The following is a 20962-nucleotide window of genomic DNA, read 5'->3' as shown; positions in this document are numbered from 1 at the left end:
TTCCTTGACCGAGATGAAAGACGTTTCAAATATTCGAATTTTTTACTAGAACTTTACAAGATATAATTAGTATTTATTGTTTATTATTTGTTTTTGCTATAATGATTTTTTTTTTAGCTGATCAGAATCCTTTCAGAAAAATAGTGAATCATATATGCCCTGGTAAAAAAAAAAGAGGCGATTTCAAATGACGACAAATGGCGGATACCATATTATCACAGACGACCTTTACGAGACCTAATTTAAAAAAAGAAATATATGTAGCCACATGCATGTGGAAGGAGTGGAATTCTTAAGTGTATCTAACTTGACTTGCATGTATTTCACGTAAAAATATTTCACCATGCAGATGGGTATTGAAAAATAAATAAATTTATGAATGATTTATTTTCTGTTTTCTTCATTCATTGATAGCTAGATATGTTGAATATTACATCCAAGTAAATTAGTTAAAAAAAAATCATACAACAATTATGTTTGGTAGGAATGCAAAATTATAAGTAAAAAAAATGTCTACAACACCCGGTATTCCAGGCGGTCACCCATCCAAGTACTAACCGGGCTCGACGTTGCTTAACTTCGGTGATCGGACGAGAACCGGTGTTTTCAACGTGATATGGTCGTAGACACAGAAGTGTTAAATTTTTTGATATATAAGGTTAGGTAGTAGCATTTTTGAACAAAATTTATATAAAATAGATTTTTTTCAGAAGCAAAACTTTACAATAATAATATGTTTGGTAGAAATTCAAAATTATAGGTACAAAAAATGTCTACAACACCCGGTATTCCCAGGCGGTCACCATCCAAGTACTAACCGGGCTCGACGTTGCTTAACTTCGGTGATCGGACGAGAACCGGTGTTTTCAACGTGATATGGTCGTAGACACAGAAGTGTTAAAATTTTTGATATATAAAGTTAGGAAGTAAAGCAATTTTGAACAGATCTAGAATTTGTATAAAAAAAAGATTTTTTTCAGGTTAAGATAGAAGCAAAACTAAATACTTACTGCACGATCCAGAGTGGAAGATAGTAAAACTTAGCAAGTACACATGGACTTTATAGTAAAAAAAAATTGCAGAGAAGAAAGAGAGATTTAGAATATGGACAAGCTGTATTTTATTTGTGACTAATACCATGCAACAATTTCAGACTCTTTTTGAAAAAATTTGGTAGCCCTTAAAAGGGCTGTTTAAGCTTTAAAAGCATCATGATGCTTCCTTCATTTACTTCTTCTTTGGTGTCTTTGCCTTCTTTGGTTTAGCTGCAGCCTTTGTCTTCTTGGGAGATTTTGTGGCTTTCTTTGCAGATTTGGCAGCAGGTTTTGCAGCAGGTTTCTTTGCAGCTGGTTTCTTTGCTTTTGGTTTAGCTGCTTTCTTTTCACCTGCTGGTTTCTTTGCTGCAGGTTTCTTTGCGGCAGTCTTTTTGGTAGGTGTCTTTGCCTTCTTTGGCTTGGCGGCTTTAGGTTTAACTACTTTCTTTGCTGGTTTCTTAGCTGGTTTAGCCACTTCCCAATCTTAAAGCTTCCAGAAGCGCCGGTACCCTTCGACTGTTTCAAGCTATTGCTCTTCACTCCTGATTTCAGAGCTAACTTCAAGTGAGTGTTGACTGTTTTTGCATCGCTACCAACGCTGAAGTTTGCTAAGATATACTTAAGGATGGCTTGACGGCTGGAGCCTCCACGCTCTTTCAAAGCAGATATAGCCTTTCCGACCATCTCGCTGTATTTTGGATGAGTAGCTACTTTCTTTGGTTTAGCTGCAGCTTTCTTCTTTGGTGACTTAGCTGGGGTCTTTACTACTGGTGCTGGTGCGTCTGACATTTTGCGGCTTTGGTTGTTGAACGATGTGTGCGAATGAACGACAGATTACAATGATATGCAATTCGCACTGACACAGAGTGTAATTATCTATCTAACGCGGACCTCGACGAGAGCACCCTTAAACTTTCATGACAATCTAATTCAAACAGATCGACAAGAAAATCTGTGTGCTTGTTCGACAAGTTTTAATCATTTGTTTCAAATAAATTGTACTTTTTGATATATAAATCATACACGAAAATCTTCAGCAGGAATTTTTCTTTCAGAATATGTCATAAGAATTAAACAAAATACCACGAGTGAAGAAATATTTACGATTAATGTACAACTTGTCAATTTCTCTCGTGCGATTCTTCCTCAGAAAACGTGTTGTATTATTTCACAAAAACTAGATTGTGCCGTAAAACTGATATACATTTGTAGTAAAATCATTTCTTTATATGTTTTTGCTTTCAGATATACGTAGAAATAAAGAGACTTCCCAGAAATTTAGATTTTGCCTTCGATATGAAAGCACACAAAGATGGCAAACTTCGAAACGGGACTTCCTTGACCGAGATGAAAGACGTTTTCAAATATTCGAATTTTTTACTAGAACTTTACAAGATATAATTAGTATTTATTGTTTATTATTTGTTTTTGCTATAATGATTTTTTTTTAGCTGATCAGAATCCTTTCAGAAAAATAGTGAATCATATATGCCCTGGTAAAAAAAAAAGAGGCGATTTCAAATGACGACAAATGGCGGATACCATATTATCACAGACGACCTTTACGAGACCTAATTTAAAAAAAAGAAATATATGTAGCCACATGCATGTGGAAGGAGTGGAATTCTTAAGTGTATCTAACTTGACTTGCATGTATTTCACGTAAAAATATTTCACCATGCAGATGGGTATTGAAAAATAAATAAATTTATGAATGATTTATTTTCTGTTTTCTTCATTCATTGATAGCTAGATATGTTGAATATTACATCCAAGTAAATTAGTTAAAAAAAAAATCATACAACAATTATGTTTGGTAGGAATGCAAAATTATAAGTAAAAAAAAATGTCTACAACACCCGGTATTCCCAGGCGGTCACCCATCCAAGTACTAACCGGGCTCGACGTTGCTTAACTTCGGTGATCGGACGAGAACCGGTGTTTTCAACGTGATATGGTCGTAGACACAGAAGTGTTAAATTTTTTGATATATAAGGTTAGGTAGTAGCATTTTTGAACAAAATTTATATAAAATAGATTTTTTTCAGAAGCAAAACTTTACAATAATAATATGTTTGGTAGAAATTCAAAATTATAGGTACAAAAAATGTCTACAACACCCGGTATTCCAGGCGGTCACCCATCCAAGTACTAACCGGGCTCGACGTTGCTTAACTTCGGTGATCGGACGAGAACCGGTGTTTTCAACGTGATATGGTCGTAGACACAGAAGTGTTAAAATTTTTGATATATAAAGTTAGGAAGTAAAGCAATTTTGAACAGATCTAGAATTTGTATAAAAAAAAGATTTTTTTCAGGTTTAAGATAGAAGCAAAACTAAATACTTACTGCACGATCCAGAGTGGAAGATAGTAAAACTTAGCAAGTACACATGGACTTTATAGTAAAAAAAAATTGCAGAGAAGAAAGAGAGATTTAGAATATGGGACAAGCTGTATTTTATTTGTGACTAATACCATGCAACAATTTCAGACTCTTTTTGAAAAAATTTGGTAGCCCTTAAAAGGGCTGTTTAAGCTTTAAAAGCATCATGATGCTTCCTTCATTTACTTCTTCTTTGGTGTCTTTGCCTTCTTTGGTTTAGCTGCAGCCTTTGTCTTCTTGGGAGATTTTGTGGCTTTCTTTGCAGATTTGGCAGCAGGTTTTGCAGCAGGTTTCTTTGCAGCTGGTTTCTTTGCTTTTGGTTTAGCTGCTTTCTTTTCACCTGCTGGTTTCTTTGCTGCAGGTTTCTTTGCGGCAGTCTTTTTGGTAGTGTCTTTGCCTTCTTGGCTTGCGGCTTTAGGTTTAACTACTTTCTTTGCTGGTTTCTTAGCTGGTTTAGCCACTTCCCCAATCTTAAAGCTTCCAGAAGCGCCGGTACCCTTCGACTGTTTCAAGCTATTGCTCTTCACTCCTGATTTCAGAGCTAACTTCAAGTGAGTGTTGACTGTTTTTGCATCGCTACCAACGCTGAAGTTTGCTAAGATATACTTAAGGATGGCTTGACGGCTGGAGCCTCCACGCTCTTTCAAAGCAGATATAGCCTTTCCGACCATCTCGCTGTATTTTGGATGAGTAGCTACTTTCTTTGGTTTAGCTGCAGCTTTCTTCTTTGGTGACTTAGCTGGGGTCTTTACTACTGGTGCTGGTGCGTCTGACATTTTGCGGCTTTGGTTGTTGAACGATGTGTGCGAATGAACGACAGATTACAATGATATGCAATTCGCACTGACACAGAGTGTAATTATCTATCTAACGCGGACCTCGACGAGAGCACCCTTAAACTTTCATGACAATCTAAGGGAGCTACCATTTGATTTTTATGGGGGGGCTAGGATGAAATTTGAAAAAAATAGGCAGGACAGGAGTTTTGAGTAAAAAAAAAAGGCAGGATGAGCAACTTGGTAAAAAAAAAGGCAGGATGACAATTTGTGTAAAAAAAGTCAGGATAAACTAGTAAAAAAAAAGGCAGGACCGAATAGAGTAAGAAATAAAAAGGCAGGACAGAGATTACAACTAAAAAAAAAAAGCAGGACAAAATTTTTCATCCTAGCCCCCCCATAAAAATCAAATGGTAGCTCCCTAATTCAAACAGATCGACAAGAAAAATCTGTGTGCTTGTTCGACAAGTTTTAATCATTTGTTTCAAATAAATTGTACTTTTTGATATATAAATCATACACGAAAATCTTCAGCAGGAATTTTTCTTTCAGAATATGTCATAAGAATTAAACAAAATACCACGAGTGAAGAAATATTTACGATTAATGTACAACTTGTCAATTTCTCTCGTGCGATTCTTCCTCAGAAAACGTGTTGTATTATTTCACAAAAACTAGATTGTGCCGTAAAACTGATATACATTTGTAGTAAAATCATTTCTTTATATGTTTTTGCTTTCAGATATACGTAGAAATAAAGAGACTTCCCAGAAATTTAGATTTTGCCTTCGATATGAAAGCACACAAAGATGGCAAACTTCGAAACCGGGACTTCCTTGACCGAGATGAAAGACGTTTCAAATATTCGAATTTTTTACTAGAACTTTACAAGATATAATTAGTATTTATTGTTTATTATTTGTTTTTGCTATAATGATTTTTTTTTAGCTGATCAGAATCCTTTCAGAAAAATAGTGAATCATATATGCCCTGGTAAAAAAAAAAGAGGCGATTTCAAATGACGACAAATGGCGGATACCATATTATCACAGACGACCTTTACGAGACCTAATTTAAAAAAAAGAAATATATGTAGCCACATGCATGTGGAAGGAGTGGAATTCTTAAGTGTATCTAACTTGACTTGCATGTATTTCACGTAAAAATATTTCACCATGCAGATGGGTATTGAAAAATAAATAAATTTATGAATGATTTATTTTCTGTTTTCTTCATTCATTGATAGCTAGATATGTTGAATATTACATCCAAGTAAATTAGTTAAAAAAAAATCATACAACAATTATGTTTGGTAGGAATGCAAAATTATAAGTAAAAAAAAAATGTCTACAACACCCGGTATTCCCAGGCGGTCACCCATCCAAGTACTAACCGGGCTCGACGTTGCTTAACTTCGGTGATCGGACGAGAACCGGTGTTTTCAACGTGATATGGTCGTAGACACAGAAGTGTTAAATTTTTGATATATAAGGTTAGGTAGTAGCATTTTTGAACAAAATTTATATAAAATAGATTTTTTTCAGAAGCAAAACTTTACAATAATAATATGTTTGGTAGAAATTCAAAATTATAGGTACAAAAAATGTCTACAACACCCGGTATTCCCAGCGGTCACCCATCCAAGTACTAACCGGGCTCGACGTTGCTTAACTTCGGTGATCGGACGAGAACCGGTGTTTTCAACGTGATATGGTCGTAGACACAGAAGTGTTAAAATTTTTGATATATAAAGTTAGGAAGTAAAGCAATTTTGAACAGATCTAGAATTTGTATAAAAAAAAGATTTTTTTCAGGTTTAAGATAGAAGCAAAACTAAATACTTACTGCACGATCCAGAGTGGAAGATAGTAAAACTTAGCAAGTACACATGGACTTTATAGTAAAAAAAAATTGCAGAGAAGAAAGAGAGATTTAGAATATGGACAAGCTGTATTTTATTTGTGACTAATACCATGCAACAATTTCAGACTCTTTTTGAAAAAATTTGGTAGCCCTTAAAAGGGCTGTTTAAGCTTTAAAAGCATCATGATGCTTCCTTCATTTACTTCTTCTTTGGTGTCTTTGCCTTCTTTGGTTTAGCTGCAGCCTTTGTCTTCTTGGGAGATTTTGTGGCTTTCTTTGCAGATTTGGCAGCAGGTTTTGCAGCAGGTTTCTTTGCAGCTGGTTTCTTTGCTTTTGGTTTAGCTGCTTTCTTTTCACCTGCTGGTTTCTTTGCTGCAGGTTTCTTTGCGGCAGTCTTTTTGGTAGGTGTCTTTGCCTTCTTTGGCTTGGCGGCTTTAGGTTTAACTACTTTCTTTGCTGGTTTCTTAGCTGGTTTAGCCACTTCCCCAATCTTAAAGCTTCCAGAAGCGCCGGTACCCTTCGACTGTTTCAAGCTATTGCTCTTCACTCCTGATTTCAGAGCTAACTTCAAGTGAGTGTTGACTGTTTTTGCATCGCTACCAACGCTGAAGTTTGCTAAGATATACTTAAGGATGGCTTGACGGCTGGAGCCTCCACGCTCTTTCAAAGCAGATATAGCCTTTCCGACCATCTCGCTGTATTTTGGATGAGTAGCTACTTTCTTTGGTTTAGCTGCAGCTTTCTTCTTTGGTGACTTAGCTGGGGTCTTTACTACTGGTGCTGGTGCGTCTGACATTTTGCGGCTTTGGTTGTTGAACGATGTGTGCGAATGAACGACAGATTACAATGATATGCAATTCGCACTGACACAGAGTGTAATTATCTATCTAACGCGGACCTCGACGAGAGCACCCTTAAACTTTCATGACAATCTAATTCAAACAGATCGACAAGAAAATCTGTGTGCTTGTTCGACAAGTTTTAATCATTTGTTTCAAATAAATTGTACTTTTTGATATATAAATCATACACGAAAATCTTCAGCAGGAATTTTTCTTTCAGAATATGTCATAAGAATTAAACAAAATACCACGAGTGAAGAAATATTTACGATTAATGTACAACTTGTCAATTTCTCTCGTGCGATTCTTCCTCAGAAAACGTGTTGTATTATTTCACAAAAACTAGATTGTGCCGTAAAACTGATATACATTTGTAGTAAAATCATTTCTTTATATGTTTTTGCTTTCAGATATACGTAGAAATAAAGAGACTTCCCAGAAATTTAGATTTTGCCTTCGATATGAAAGCACACAAAGATGGCAAACTTCGAAACCGGGACTTCCTTGACCGAGATGAAAGACGTTTCAAATATTCGAATTTTTTACTAGAACTTTACAAGATATAATTAGTATTTATTGTTTATTATTTGTTTTTGCTATAATGATTTTTTTTTAGCTGATCAGAATCCTTTCAGAAAAATAGTGAATCATATATGCCCTGGTAAAAAAAAAAGAGGCGATTTCAAATGACGACAAATGGCGGATACCATATTATCACAGACGACCTTTACGAGACCTAATTTAAAAAAAAGAAATATATGTAGCCACATGCATGTGGAAGGAGTGGAATTCTTAAGTGTATCTAACTTGACTTGCATGTATTTCACGTAAAAATATTTCACCATGCAGATGGGTATTGAAAAATAAATAAATTTATGAATGATTTATTTTCTGTTTTCTTCATTCATTGATAGCTAGATATGTTGAATATTACATCCAAGTAAATTAGTTAAAAAAAAATCATACAACAATTATGTTTGGTAGGAATGCAAAATTATAAGTAAAAAAAAATGTCTACAACACCCGGTATTCCCAGGCGGTCACCCATCCAAGTACTAACCGGCTCGACGTTGCTTAACTTCGGTGATCGGACGAGAACCGTGTTTTCAACGTGATATGGTCGTAGACACAGAAGTGTTAAATTTTTTGATATATAAGGTTAGGTAGTAGCATTTTTGAACAAAATTTATATAAAATAGATTTTTTTCAGAAGCAAAACTTTACAATAATAATATGTTTGGTAGAAATTCAAAATTATAGGTACAAAAAATGTCTACAACACCCGGTATTCCCAGGCGGTCACCCATCCAAGTACTAACCCGGGCTCGACGTTGCTTAACTTCGGTGATCGGACGAGAACCGGTGTTTTCAACGTGATATGGTCGTAGACACAGAAGTGTTAAAATTTTTGATATATAAAGTTAGGAAGTAAAGCAATTTTGAACAGATCTAGAATTTGTATAAAAAAAAGATTTTTTTCAGGTTTAAGATAGAAGCAAAACTAAATACTTACTGCACGATCCAGAGTGGAAGATAGTAAAACTTAGCAAGTACACATGGACTTTATAGTAAAAAAAAATTGCAGAGAAGAAAGAGAGATTTAGAATATGGGACAAGCTGTATTTTATTTGTGACTAATACCATGCAACAATTTCAGACTCTTTTTGAAAAAATTTGGTAGCCCTTAAAAGGGCTGTTTAAGCTTTAAAAGCATCATGATGCTTCCTTCATTTACTTCTTCTTTGGTGTCTTTGCCTTCTTTGGTTTAGCTGCAGCCTTTGTCTTCTTGGGAGATTTTGTGGCTTTCTTTGCAGATTTGGCAGCAGGTTTTGCAGCAGGTTCTTTGCAGCTGGTTTCTTTGCTTTTGGTTTAGCTGCTTTCTTTTCACCTGCTGGTTTCTTTGCTGCAGGTTTCTTTGCGGCAGTCTTTTTGGTAGGTGTCTTTGCCTTCTTTGGCTTGGCGGCTTTAGGTTTAACTACTTTCTTTGCTGGTTTCTTAGCTGGTTTAGCCACTTCCCCAATCTTAAAGCTTCCAGAAGCGCCGGTACCCTTCGACTGTTTCAAGCTATTGCTCTTCACTCCTGATTTCAGAGCTAACTTCAAGTGAGTGTTGACTGTTTTTGCATCGCTACCAACGCTGAAGTTTGCTAAGATATACTTAAGGATGGCTTGACGGCTGGAGCCTCCACGCTCTTTCAAAGCAGATATAGCCTTTCCGACCATCTCGCTGTATTTTGGATGAGTAGCTACTTTCTTTGGTTTAGCTGCAGCTTTCTTCTTTGGTGACTTAGCTGGGTCTTTACTACTGGTGCTGGTGCGTCTGACATTTTGCGGCTTTGGTTGTTGAACGATGTGTGCGAATGAACGACAGATTACAATGATATGCAATTCGCACTGACACAGAGTGTAATTATCTATCTAACGCGGACCTCGACGAGAGCACCCTTAAACTTTCATGACAATCTAATTCAAACAGATCGACAAGAAAATCTGTGTGCTTGTTCGACAAGTTTTAATCATTTGTTTCAAATAAATTGTACTTTTTGATATATAAATCATACACGAAAATCTTCAGCAGGATTTTTCTTTCAGAATATGTCATAAGATTAAACAAAATACCACGAGTGAAGAAATATTTACGATTAATGTACAACTTGTCAATTTCTCTCGTGCGATTCTTCCTCAGAAAACGTGTTGTATTATTTCACAAAAACTAGATTGTGCCGTAAAACTGATATACATTTGTAGTAAAATCATTTCTTTATATGTTTTTGCTTTCAGATATACGTAGAAATAAAGAGACTTCCCAGAAATTTAGATTTTGCCTTCGATATGAAAGCACACAAAGATGGCAAACTTCGAAACCGGGACTTCCTTGACCGAGATGAAAGACGTTTCAAATATTCGAATTTTTTACTAGAACTTTACAAGATATAATTAGTATTTATTGTTTATTATTTGTTTTTGCTATAATGATTTTTTTTTAGCTGATCAGAATCCTTTCAGAAAAATAGTGAATCATATATGCCCTGGTAAAAAAAAAAGAGGCGATTTCAAATGACGACAAATGCGGATACCATATTATCACAGACGACCTTTACGAGACCTAATTTAAAAAAAGAAATATATGTAGCCACATGCATGTGGAAGGAGTGGAATTCTTAAGTGTATCTAACTTGACTTGCATGTATTTCACGTAAAAATATTTCACCATGCAGATGGGTATTGAAAAATAAATAAATTTATGAATGATTTATTTTCTGTTTTCTTCATTCATTGATAGCTAGATATGTTGAATATTACATCCAAGTAAATTAGTTAAAAAAAAATCATACAACAATTATGTTTGGTAGGAATGCAAAATTATAAGTAAAAAAAAATGTCTACAACACCCGGTATTCCCAGGCGGTCACCCATCCAAGTACTAACCGGGCTCGACGTTGCTTAACTTCGGTGATCGGACGAGAACCGGTGTTTTCAACGTGATATGGTCGTAGACACAGAAGTGTTAAATTTTTTGATATATAAGGTTAGGTAGTAGCATTTTTGAACAAAATTTATATAAAATAGATTTTTTTCAGAAGCAAAACTTACAATAATAATATGTTTGGTAGAAATTCAAAATTATAGGTACAAAAAATGTCTACAACACCCGGTATTCCCAGGCGGTCACCCATCCAAGTACTAACCGGGCTCGACGTTGCTTAACTTCGGTGATCGGACGAGAACCGGTGTTTTCAACGTGATATGGTCGTAGACACAGAAGTGTTAAAATTTTTGATATATAAAGTTAGGAAGTAAAGCAATTTTGAACAGATCTAGAATTTGTATAAAAAAAAGATTTTTTTCAGGTTTAAGATAGAAGCAAAACTAAATACTTACTGCACGATCCAGAGTGGAAGATAGTAAAACTTAGCAAGTACACATGGACTTTATAGTAAAAAAAAATTGCAGAGAAGAAAGAGAGATTTAGAATATGGGACAAGCTGTATTTTATTTGTGACTAATACCATGCAACAATTTCAGACTCTTTTTGAAAAAATTTGGTAGCCCTTAAAAGGGCTGTTTAAGCTTTAAAAGCATCATGATGCTTCCTTCATTTACTTCTTCTTTGGTGTCTTTGCCTTCTTTGGTTTAGCTGCAGCCTTTGTCTTCTTGGGAGATTTTGTGGCTTTCTTTGCAGATTTGGCAGCAGGTTTTGCAGCAGGTTTCTTTGCAGCTGGTTTCTTTGCTTTTGGTTTAGCTGCTTTCTTTTCACCTGCTGGTTTCTTTGCTGCAGGTTTCTTTGCGGCAGTCTTTTTGGTAGGTGTCTTTGCCTTCTTTGGCTTGGCGGCTTTAGGTTTAACTACTTTCTTTGCTGGTTTCTTAGCTGGTTTAGCCACTTCCCCAATCTTAAAGCTTCCAGAAGCGCCGGTACCCTTCGACTGTTTCAAGCTATTGCTCTTCACTCCTGATTTCAGAGCTAACTTCAAGTGAGTGTTGACTGTTTTTGCATCGCTACCAACGCTGAAGTTTGCTAAGATATACTTAAGGATGGCTTGACGGCTGGAGCCTCCACGCTCTTTCAAAGCAGATATAGCCTTTCCGACCATCTCGCTGTATTTTGGATGAGTAGCTACTTTCTTTGGTTTAGCTGCAGCTTTCTTCTTTGGTGACTTAGCTGGGGTCTTTACTACTGGTGCTGGTGCGTCTGACATTTTGCGGCTTTGGTTGTTGAACGATGTGTGCGAATGAACGACAGATTACAATGATATGCAATTCGCACTGACACAGAGTGTAATTATCTATCTAACGCGGACCTCGACGAGAGCACCCTTAAACTTTCATGACAATCTAATTCAAACAGATCGACAAGAAAATCTGTGTGCTTGTTCGACAAGTTTTAATCATTTGTTTCAATAAATTGTACTTTTTGATATATAAATCATACACGAAAATCTTCAGCAGGAATTTTTCTTTCAGAATATGTCATAAGAATTAAACAAAATACCACGAGTGAAGAAATATTTACGATTAATGTACAACTTGTCAATTTCTCTCGTGCGATTCTTCCTCAGAAAACGTGTTGTATTATTTCACAAAAACTAGATTGTGCCGTAAAACTGATATACATTTGTAGTAAAATCATTTCTTTATATGTTTTTGCTTTCAGATATACGTAGAAATAAAGAGACTTCCCAGAAATTTAGATTTTGCCTTCGATATGAAAGCACACAAAGATGGCAAACTTCGAAACCGGGACTTCCTTGACCGAGATGAAAGACGTTTCAAATATTCGAATTTTTTACTAGAACTTTACAAGATATAATTAGTATTTATTGTTTATTATTTGTTTTTGCTATAATGATTTTTTTTTAGCTGATCAGAATCCTTTCAGAAAAATAGTGAATCATATATGCCCTGGTAAAAAAAAAAGAGGCGATTTCAAATGACGACAAATGGCGGATACCATATTATCACAGACGACCTTTACGAGACCTAATTTAAAAAAAAAGAAATATATGTAGCCACATGCATGTGGAAGGAGTGGAATTCTTAAGTGTATCTAACTTGACTTGCATGTATTTCACGTAAAAATATTTCACCATGCAGATGGGTATTGAAAAATAAATAAATTTATGAATGATTTATTTTCTGTTTTCTTCATTCATTGATAGCTAGATATGTTGAATATTACATCCAAGTAAATTAGTTAAAAAAAAATCATACAACAATTATGTTTGGTAGGAATGCAAAATTATAAGTAAAAAAAAATGTCTACAACACCCGGTATTCCCAGGCGGTCACCCATCCAAGTACTAACCGGGCTCGACGTTGCTTAACTTCGGTGATCGGACGAGAACGGTGTTTTCAACGTGATATGGTCGTAGACACAGAAGTGTTAAATTTTTTGATATATAAGGTTAGGTAGTAGCATTTTTGAACAAAATTTATATAAAATAGATTTTTTTCAGAAGCAAAACTTTACAATAATAATATGTTTGGTAGAAATTCAAAATTATAGGTACAAAAAATGTCTACAACACCCGGTATTCCCAGGCGGTCACCCATCCAAGTACTAACCGGGCTCGACGTTGCTTAACTTCGGTGATCGGACGAGAACCGGTGTTTTCAACGTGATATGGTCGTAGACACAGAAGTGTTAAAATTTTTGATATATAAAGTTAGGAAGTAAAGCAATTTTGAACAGATCTAGAATTTGTATAAAAAAAAGATTTTTTTCAGGTTTAAGATAGAAGCAAAACTAAATACTTACTGCACGATCCAGAGTGGAAGATAGTAAAACTTAGCAAGTACACATGGACTTTATAGTAAAAAAAAATTGCAGAGAAGAAAGAGAGATTTAGAATATGGGACAAGCTGTATTTTATTTGTGACTAATACCATGCAACAATTTCAGACTCTTTTTGAAAAAATTTGGTAGCCCTTAAAAGGGGCTGTTTAAGCTTTAAAAGCATCATGATGCTTCCTTCATTTACTTCTTCTTTGGTGTCTTTGCCTTCTTTGGTTTAGCTGCAGCCTTTGTCTTCTTGGGAGATTTTGTGGCTTTCTTTGCAGATTTGGCAGCAGGTTTTGCAGCAGGTTTCTTTGCAGCTGGTTTCTTTGCTTTTGGTTTAGCTGCTTTCTTTTCACCTGCTGGTTTCTTTGCTGCAGGTTTCTTTGCGGCAGTCTTTTTGGTAGGTGTCTTTGCCTTCTTTGCTTGGCGGCTTTAGGTTTAACTACTTTCTTTGCTGGTTTCTTAGCTGGTTTAGCCACTTCCCCAATCTTAAAGCTTCCAGAAGCGCCGGTACCCTTCGACTGTTTCAAGCTATTGCTCTTCACTCCTGATTTCAGAGCTAACTTCAAGTGAGTGTTGACTGTTTTTGCATCGCTACCAACGCTGAAGTTTGCTAAGATATACTTAAGGATGCTTGACGCTGGAGCCTCCACGCTCTTTCAAAGCAGATATAGCCTTTCCGACCATCTCGCTGTATTTTGGATGAGTAGCTACTTTCTTTGGTTTAGCTGCAGCTTTCTTCTTTGGTGACTTAGCTGGGGTCTTTACTACTGGTGCTGGTGCGTCTGACATTTTGCGGCTTTGGTTGTTGAACGATGTGTGCGAATGAACGACAGATTACAATGATATGCAATTCGCACTGACACAGAGTGTAATTATCTATCTAACGCGGACCTCGACGAGAGCACCCTTAAACTTTCATGACAATCTAAGGGAGCTACCATTTGATTTTTATGGGGGGCTAGGATGAAATTTGAAAAAAATAGGCAGGACAGGAGTTTTGAGTAAAAAAAAAAGGCAGGATGAGCAACTTGGTAAAAAAAAAGGCAGGATGACAATTTGTGTAAAAAAAGTCAGGATAAACTAGTAAAAAAAAAGGCAGGACCGAATAGAGTAAGAAATAAAAAGGCAGGACAGAGATTACAACTAAAAAAAAAAAGCAGGACAAAATTTTTCATCCTAGCCCCCCCATAAAAATCAAATGGTAGCTCCCTAATTCAAACAGATCGACAAGAAAATCTGTGTGCTTGTTCGACAAGTTTTAATCATTTGTTTCAAATAAATTGTACTTTTTGATATATAAATCATACACGAAAATCTTCAGCAGGAATTTTTCTTTCAGAATATGTCATAAGAATTAAACAAAATACCACGAGTGAAGAAATATTTACGATTAATGTACAACTTGTCAATTTCTCTCGTGCGATTCTTCCTCAGAAAACGTGTTGTATTATTTCACAAAAACTAGATTGTGCCGTAAAACTGATATACATTTGTAGTAAAATCATTTCTTTATATGTTTTTGCTTTCAGATATACGTAGAAATAAAGAGACTTCCCAGAAATTTAGATTTTGCCTTCGATATGAAAGCACACAAAGATGGCAAACTTCGAAACCGGGACTTCCTTGACCGAGATGAAAGACGTTTCAAATATTCGAATTTTTTACTAGAACTTTACAAGATATAATTAGTATTTATTGTTTATTATTTGTTTTTGCTATAATGATTTTTTTTTAGCTGATCAGAATCCTTTCAGAAAAATAGTGAATCATATATGCCCTGGTAAAAAAAAAAGAGGCGATTTCAAATGACGACAAATGGCGGATACCATATTATCACAGACGACCTTTACGAGACCTAATTTAAAAAAAGAAATATATGTAGCCACATGCATGTGGAAGGAGTGGAATTCTTAAGTGTATCTAACTTGACTTGCATGTATTTCACGTAAAAATATTTCACCATGCAGATGGGTATTGAAAAATAAATAAATTTATGAATGATTTATTTTCTGTTTTCTTCATTCATTGATAGCTAGATATGTTGAATATTACATCCAAGTAAATTAGTTAAAAAAAAATCATACAACAATTATGTTTGGTAGGAATGCAAAATTATAAGTAAAAAAAAATGTCTACAACACCCGGTATTCCCAGGCGGTCACCCATCCAAGTACTAACCGGCTCGACGTTGCTTAACTTCGGTGATCGGACGAGAACCGGTGTTTTCAACGTGATATGGTCGTAGACACAGAAGTGTTAAATTTTTTGATATATAAGGTTAGGTAGTAGCATTTTTGAACAAAATTTATATAAATAGATTTTTTTCAGAAGCAAAACTTTACAATAATAATATGTTTGGTAGAAATTCAAAATTATAGGTACAAAAAATGTCTACAACACCCGGTATTCCCAGGCGGTCACCCATCCAAGTACTAACCGGGCTCGACGTTGCTTAACTTCGGTGATCGGACGAGAACCGGTGTTTTCAACGTGATATGGTCGTAGACACAGAAGTGTTAAAATTTTTGATATATAAAGTTAGGAAGTAAAGCAATTTTGAACAGATCTAGAATTTGTATAAAAAAAAGATTTTTTTCAGGTTTAAGATAGAAGCAAAACTAAATACTTACTGCACGATCCAGAGTGGAAGATAGTAAAACTTAGCAAGTACACATGGACTTTATAGTAAAAAAAAATTGCAGAGAAGAAAGAGAGATTTAGAATATGGGACAAGCTGTATTTTATTTGTGACTAATACCATGCAACAATTTCAGACTCTTTTTGAAAAAATTTGGTAGCCCTTAAAAGGGCTGTTTAAGCTTTAAAAGCATCATGATGCTTCCTTCATTTACTTCTTCTTTGGTGTCTTTGCCTTCTTTGGTTTAGCTGCAGCCTTTGTCTTCTTGGGAGATTTTGTGGCTTTCTTTGCAGATTTGGCAGCAGGTTTTGCAGCAGGTTTCTTTGCAGCTGGTTTCTTTGCTTTTGGTTTAGCTGCTTTCTTTTCACCTGCTGGTTTCTTTGCTGCAGGTTTCTTTGCGGCAGTCTTTTTGGTAGGTGTCTTTGCCTTCTTTGGCTTGGCGGCTTTAGGTTTAACTACTTTCTTTGCTGGTTTCTTAGCTGGTTTAGCCACTTCCCCAATCTTAAAGCTTCCAGAAGCGCCGGTACCCTTCGACTGTTTCAAGCTATTGCTCTTCACTCCTGATTTCAGAGCTAACTTCAAGTGAGTGTTGACTGTTTTTGCATCGCTACCAACGCTGAAGTTTGCTAAGATATACTTAAGGATGGCTTGACGGCTGGAGCCTCCACGCTCTTTCAAAGCAGATATAGCCTTCCGACCATCTCGCTGTATTTTGGATGAGTAGCTACTTTCTTTGGTTTAGCTGCAGCTTTCTTCTTTGGTGACTTAGCTGGGGTCTTTACTACTGGTGCTGGTGCGTCTGACATTTTGCGGCTTTGGTTGTTGAACGATGTGTGCGAATGAACGACAGATTACAATGATATGCAATTCGCACTGACACAGAGTGTAATTATCTATCTAACGCGGACCTCGACGAGAGCACCCTTAAACTTTCATGACAATCTAATTCAAACAGATCGACAAGAAAATCTGTGTGCTTGTTCGACAAGTTTTAATCATTTGTTTCAAATAAATTGTACTTTTTGATATATAAATCATACACGAAAATCTTCAGCAGGAATTTTTCTTTCAGAATATGTCATAAGAATTAAACAAAATACCACGAGTGAAGAAATATTTACGATTAATGTACAACTTGTCAATTTCTCTCGTGCGATTCTTCCTCAGAAAACGTGTTGTATTATTTCACAAAAACTAGATTGTGCCGTAAAACTGATATACATTTGTAGTAAAATCATTTCTTTATATGTTTTTGCTTTCAGATATACGTAGAAATAAAGAGACTTCCCAGAAATTTAGATTTTGCCTTCGATATGAAAGCACACAAAGATGGCAAACTTCGAAACCGGGACTTCCTTGACCGAGATGAAAGACGTTTCAAATATTCGAATTTTTTACTAGAACTTTACAAGATATAATTAGTATTTATTGTTTATTATTTGTTTTTGCTATAATGATTTTTTTTTAGCTGATCAGAATCCTTTCAGAAAAATAGTGAATCATATATGCCCTGGTAAAAAAAAAAGAGGCGATTTCAAATGACGACAAATGGCGGATACCATATTATCACAGACGACCTTTACGAGACCTAATTTAAAAAAAGAAATATATGTAGCCACATGCATGTGGAAGGAGTGGAATTCTTAAGTGTATCTAACTTGACTTGCATGTATTTCACGTAAAAATATTTCACCATGCAGATGGGTATTGAAAAATAAATAAATTTATGAATGATTTATTTTCTGTTTTCTTCATTCATTGATAGCTAGATATGTTGAATATTACATCCAAGTAAATTAGTTAAAAAAAAATCATACAACAATTATGTTTGGTAGGAATGCAAAATTATAAGTAAAAAAAAAATGTCTACAACACCCGGTATTCCCAGGCGGTCACCCATCCAAGTACTAACCGGGCCTCGACGTTGCTTAACTTCGGTGATCGGACGAGAACCGGTGTTTTCAACGTGATATGGTCGTAGACACAGAAGTGTTAAATTTTTTGATATATAAGGTTAGGTAGTAGCATTTTTGAACAAAATTTATATAAAATAGATTTTTTTCAGAAGCAAAACTTTACAATAATAATATGTTTGGTAGAAATTCAAAATTATAGGTACAAAAAATGTCTACAACACCCGGTATTCCCAGGCGGTCACCCATCCAAGTACTAACCGGGCTCGACGTTGCTTAACTTCGGTGATCGGACGAGAACCGGTGTTTTCAACGTGATATGGTCGTAGACACAGAAGTGTTAAAATTTTTGATATATAAAGTTAGGAAGTAAAGCAATTTTGAACAGATCTAGAATTTGTATAAAAAAAAAGATTTTTTTCAGGTTTAAGATAGAAGCAAAACTAAATACTTACTGCACGATCCAGAGTGGAAGATAGTAAAACTTAGCAAGTACACATGGACTTTATAGTAAAAAAAAATTGCAGAGAAGAAAGAGAGATTTAGAATATGGGACAAGCTGTATTTTATTTGTGACTAATACCATGCAACAATTTCAGACTCTTTTTGAAAAATTTGGTAGCCCTTAAAAGGGCTGTTTAAGCTTTAAAAGCATCATGATGCTTCCTTCATTTACTTCTTCTTTGGTGTCTTTGCCTTCTTTGTTTAGCTGCAGCCTTTGTCTTCTTGGGAGATTTTGTGGCTTTCTTTGCAGATTTGCAGCAGGTTTTGCAGCAGGTTTCTTTGCAGCTGGTTTCTTTGCTTTTGGTTTAGCTGCTTTCTTTTCACCTGCGTTTCTTTGCTGCAGGTTTCTTTGCGGCAGTCTTTTTGGTAGGTGTCTTTGCCTTCTTTGGCTTGGCGGCTTAGGTTTAACTACTTTCTTTGCTGGTTTCTTAGCTGGTTTAGCCACTTCCCCAATCTTAAAAGCTTCCAGAAGCGCCGGTACCCTTCGACTGTTTCAAGCTATTGCTCTTCACTCCTGATTTCAGAGCTAACTTCAAGTGAGTGTTGACTGTTTTTGCATCGCTACCAACGCTGAAGTTTGCTAAGATATACTTAAGGATGGCTTGACGGCTGGAGCCTCCACGCTCTTTCAAAGCAGATATAGCCTTTCCGACCATCTCGCTGTATTTTGGATGAGTAGCTACTTTCTTTGGTTTAGCTGCAGCTTTCTTCTTTGGTGACTTAGCTGGGGTCTTTACTACTGGTGCTGGTGCGTCTGACATTTTGCGGCTTTGGTTGTTGAACGATGTGTGCGAATGAACGACAGATTACAATGATATGCAATTCGCACTGACACAGAGTGTAATTATCTATCTAACGCGGACCTCGACGAGAGCACCCTTAAACTTTCATGACAATCTAAGGGAGCTACCATTTGATTTTTATGGGGGGGCTAGGATGAAATTTGAAAAAAATAGGCAGGACAGGAGTTTTGAGTAAAAAAAAAAAGGCAGGATGAGCAACTTGGTAAAAAAAAAGGCAGGATGACAATTTGTGTAAAAAAAGTCAGGATAAACTAGTAAAAAAAAAGGCAGGACCGAATAGAGTAAGAAATAAAAAGGCAGGACAGAGATTACAACTAAAAAAAAAAAGCAGGACAAAATTTTCATCCTAGCCCCCCCATAAAAATCAAATGGTAGCTCCCTAATTCAAACAGATCGACAAGAAAATCTGTGTGCTTGTTCGACAAGTTTTAATCATTTGTTTCAAATAAATTGTACTTTTTGATATATAAATCATACACGAAAATCTTCAGCAGGAATTTTTCTTTCAGAATATGTCATAAGAATTAAACAAAATACCACGAGTGAAGAAATATTTACGATTAATGTACAACTTGTCAATTTCTCTCGTGCGATTCTTCCTCAGAAAACGTGTTGTATTATTTCACAAAAACTAGATTGTGCCGTAAAACTGATATACATTTGTAGTAAAATCATTTCTTTATATGTTTTTGCTTTCAGATATACGTAGAAATAAAGAGACTTCCCAGAAATTTAGATTTTGCCTTCGATATGAAAGCACACAAAGATGGCAAACTTCGAAACCGGGACTTCCTTGACCGAGATGAAAGACGTTTCAAATATTCGAATTTTTTACTAGAACTTTACAAGATATAATTAGTATTTATTGTTTATTATTTGTTTTTGCTATAATGATTTTTTTTTAGCTGATCAGAATCCTTTCAGAAAAATAGTGAATCATATATGCCCTGGTAAAAAAAAAAGAGGCGATTTCAAATGACGACAAATGGCGGATACCATATTATCACAGACGACCTTTACGAGACCTAATTTAAAAAAAAGAAATATATGTAGCCACATGCATGTGGAAGGAGTGGAATTCTTAAGTGTATCTAACTTGACTTGCATGTATTTCACGTAAAAATATTTCACCATGCAGATGGGTATTGAAAAATAAATAAATTTATGAATGATTTATTTTCTGTTTTCTTCATTCATTGATAGCTAGATATGTTGAATATTACATCCAAGTAAATTAGTTAAAAAAAAATCATACAACAATTATGTTTGGTAGGAATGCAAAATTATAAGTAAAAAAAAAATGTCTACAACACCCGGTATTCCCAGGCGGTCACCCATCCAAGTACTAACCGGGCTCGACGTTGCTTAACTTCGGTGATCGGACGAGAACCGGTGTTTTCAACGTGATATGGTCGTAGACACAGAAGTGTTAAATTTTTTTGATATATAAGGTTAGGTAGTAGCATTTTTGAACAAAATTTATATAAAATAGATTTTTTTCAGAAGCAAAACTTTACAATAATAATATGTTTGGTAGAAATTCAAAATTATAGGTACAAAAAATGTCTACAACACCCGGTATTCCCAGGCGGTCACCCATCCAAGTACTAACCGGGCTCGACGTTGCTTAACTTCGGTGATCGGACGAGAACCGGTGTTTTCAACGTGATATGGTCGTAGACACAGAAGTGTTAAAATTTTTGATATATAAAGTTAGGAAGTAAAGCAATTTTGAACAGATCTAGAATTTGTATAAAAAAAAGATTTTTTTCAGGTTTAAGATAGAAGCAAAACTAAATACTTACTGCACGATCCAGAGTGGAAGATAGTAAAACTTAGCAAGTACACATGGACTTTATAGTAAAAAAAAATTGCAGAGAAGAAAGAGAGATTTAGAATATGGGACAAGCTGTATTTTATTTGTG

At 35.5% G+C, this 20962-nt stretch overlaps 18 non-coding genes across 18 annotated transcripts; all 18 read right to left on the bottom strand.

The window, feature by feature from the left end:
• Positions 1-510: 510 nt before the first annotated feature.
• Positions 511-628, bottom strand: LOC139505177 (5S ribosomal RNA). Its single transcript, XR_011659596.1, has one exon. It is a non-coding gene; the product is annotated as a 5S ribosomal RNA (ribosomal RNA).
• Positions 629-770: 142 nt separating this feature from the next.
• LOC139505174 (5S ribosomal RNA) lies at positions 771-888 on the bottom strand. The gene has a single exon (XR_011659593.1). It is a non-coding gene; the product is annotated as a 5S ribosomal RNA (ribosomal RNA).
• A 1993-nt stretch (positions 889-2881) lies between these two features.
• On the bottom strand, positions 2882-3000 carry LOC139505169 (5S ribosomal RNA). Its single transcript, XR_011659588.1, has one exon. It is a non-coding gene; the product is annotated as a 5S ribosomal RNA (ribosomal RNA).
• A 142-nt stretch (positions 3001-3142) lies between these two features.
• LOC139505175 (5S ribosomal RNA) lies at positions 3143-3260 on the bottom strand. Its single transcript, XR_011659594.1, has one exon. It is a non-coding gene; the product is annotated as a 5S ribosomal RNA (ribosomal RNA).
• Positions 3261-5539: 2279 nt separating this feature from the next.
• Positions 5540-5658, bottom strand: LOC139505168 (5S ribosomal RNA). The gene has a single exon (XR_011659587.1). It is a non-coding gene; the product is annotated as a 5S ribosomal RNA (ribosomal RNA).
• Positions 5659-5799: 141 nt separating this feature from the next.
• Positions 5800-5917, bottom strand: LOC139505173 (5S ribosomal RNA). The gene has a single exon (XR_011659592.1). It is a non-coding gene; the product is annotated as a 5S ribosomal RNA (ribosomal RNA).
• A 1994-nt stretch (positions 5918-7911) lies between these two features.
• Positions 7912-8028, bottom strand: LOC139505179 (5S ribosomal RNA). Its single transcript, XR_011659598.1, has one exon. It is a non-coding gene; the product is annotated as a 5S ribosomal RNA (ribosomal RNA).
• A 142-nt stretch (positions 8029-8170) lies between these two features.
• LOC139505170 (5S ribosomal RNA) lies at positions 8171-8290 on the bottom strand. Its single transcript, XR_011659589.1, has one exon. It is a non-coding gene; the product is annotated as a 5S ribosomal RNA (ribosomal RNA).
• Positions 8291-10279: 1989 nt separating this feature from the next.
• LOC139505167 (5S ribosomal RNA) lies at positions 10280-10398 on the bottom strand. The gene has a single exon (XR_011659586.1). It is a non-coding gene; the product is annotated as a 5S ribosomal RNA (ribosomal RNA).
• A 141-nt stretch (positions 10399-10539) lies between these two features.
• LOC139505166 (5S ribosomal RNA) lies at positions 10540-10658 on the bottom strand. Its single transcript, XR_011659585.1, has one exon. It is a non-coding gene; the product is annotated as a 5S ribosomal RNA (ribosomal RNA).
• Positions 10659-12653: 1995 nt separating this feature from the next.
• LOC139505178 (5S ribosomal RNA) lies at positions 12654-12771 on the bottom strand. The gene has a single exon (XR_011659597.1). It is a non-coding gene; the product is annotated as a 5S ribosomal RNA (ribosomal RNA).
• Positions 12772-12913: 142 nt separating this feature from the next.
• LOC139505183 (5S ribosomal RNA) lies at positions 12914-13032 on the bottom strand. Its single transcript, XR_011659601.1, has one exon. It is a non-coding gene; the product is annotated as a 5S ribosomal RNA (ribosomal RNA).
• A 2276-nt stretch (positions 13033-15308) lies between these two features.
• On the bottom strand, positions 15309-15426 carry LOC139505171 (5S ribosomal RNA). The gene has a single exon (XR_011659590.1). It is a non-coding gene; the product is annotated as a 5S ribosomal RNA (ribosomal RNA).
• A 141-nt stretch (positions 15427-15567) lies between these two features.
• Positions 15568-15686, bottom strand: LOC139505182 (5S ribosomal RNA). Its single transcript, XR_011659600.1, has one exon. It is a non-coding gene; the product is annotated as a 5S ribosomal RNA (ribosomal RNA).
• A 1994-nt stretch (positions 15687-17680) lies between these two features.
• On the bottom strand, positions 17681-17800 carry LOC139505172 (5S ribosomal RNA). Its single transcript, XR_011659591.1, has one exon. It is a non-coding gene; the product is annotated as a 5S ribosomal RNA (ribosomal RNA).
• Positions 17801-17942: 142 nt separating this feature from the next.
• LOC139505181 (5S ribosomal RNA) lies at positions 17943-18061 on the bottom strand. Its single transcript, XR_011659599.1, has one exon. It is a non-coding gene; the product is annotated as a 5S ribosomal RNA (ribosomal RNA).
• A 2277-nt stretch (positions 18062-20338) lies between these two features.
• Positions 20339-20457, bottom strand: LOC139505176 (5S ribosomal RNA). The gene has a single exon (XR_011659595.1). It is a non-coding gene; the product is annotated as a 5S ribosomal RNA (ribosomal RNA).
• Positions 20458-20600: 143 nt separating this feature from the next.
• Positions 20601-20719, bottom strand: LOC139505165 (5S ribosomal RNA). The gene has a single exon (XR_011659584.1). It is a non-coding gene; the product is annotated as a 5S ribosomal RNA (ribosomal RNA).
• Between the last annotated feature and the right edge of the window lie 243 nt (positions 20720-20962).

This window comes from Mytilus edulis, unplaced genomic scaffold (assembly GCF_963676685.1).
Source record: "Mytilus edulis unplaced genomic scaffold, xbMytEdul2.2 SCAFFOLD_1726, whole genome shotgun sequence".
NCBI classification, from domain to species: Eukaryota; Metazoa; Mollusca; class Bivalvia; order Mytilida; family Mytilidae; genus Mytilus; species Mytilus edulis.
The sequence above is the reverse complement of the archived record's forward strand: the minus strand, read 5'-3'. Positions and strand labels throughout refer to the sequence as shown.